This window comes from Buceros rhinoceros, unplaced genomic scaffold (genome assembly GCF_000710305.1).
Source record: "Buceros rhinoceros silvestris isolate BGI_N320 unplaced genomic scaffold, ASM71030v1 scaffold20098, whole genome shotgun sequence".
NCBI lineage: Eukaryota > Metazoa > Chordata > Aves > Bucerotiformes > Bucerotidae > Buceros > Buceros rhinoceros.
The window spans coordinates 4,320-4,848 of record NW_010426559.1 but is presented as its reverse complement, the minus strand read 5'-3'; the positions used below and the strand labels follow the sequence as shown (position 1 = coordinate 4,848).

Below are 529 nucleotides of genomic sequence, written 5' to 3'. Positions count from 1 at the left end.
CATGTGGAGGTGCTGCTGGCGGACACGGGGCAGGGGGGACCTGTTGGCGCTGGGAGATGGGGGGACTCGAGGGGCTCAAAGGGCTTTTCCAACCCAAACGGCTCCATGACTCTACTCCTAGTTCTCAGACCACTTACAAGACTGTCAGGTTTGCTCCCGCTTCACTGAGTTGGTTTATACCAACAAGGGCTTTGGAAAAAGAAAATCATTAAACTGCCCTTTTACAACCTCGCACGGAGCAAGTTAATGTGAAGCCACGGTGTAGCCTGGAAACGACAGTCCTTCGGTGCTGGACCACACACACATCACCCCGGAAGAGCCACCATCCCTACCCCAGTGGATCCCGCAGCAGGACCGGGCAGGAGGAGACCTCCGAGTGCCCTAAGGCAGGTCAGGGGGTTGTTTTCTTTGGGGCAGGCGCAGACAAACTGGAATCTCGCTGGATTTTAAGGCATGCACACGAACCAGTCTTGTCTCATAGCAGACCGCCCGCAAGCAGGACAACCGGTTTGCCGAGCGCCCCAGCGGA

The 529-nt window shown here is 56.9% G+C and overlaps 1 protein-coding gene across 1 annotated transcript in view; it reads right to left on the bottom strand.

The window, feature by feature from the left end:
• The window catches only part of LOC104498213 (ubiquitin carboxyl-terminal hydrolase 48-like), a gene marked incomplete at its 5' end in the record, with an annotated part of 6,389 nt that overhangs the window by 1,544 nt on the left and 4,316 nt on the right, over nucleotides 1-529 (bottom strand). The window lies entirely within an intron of this gene.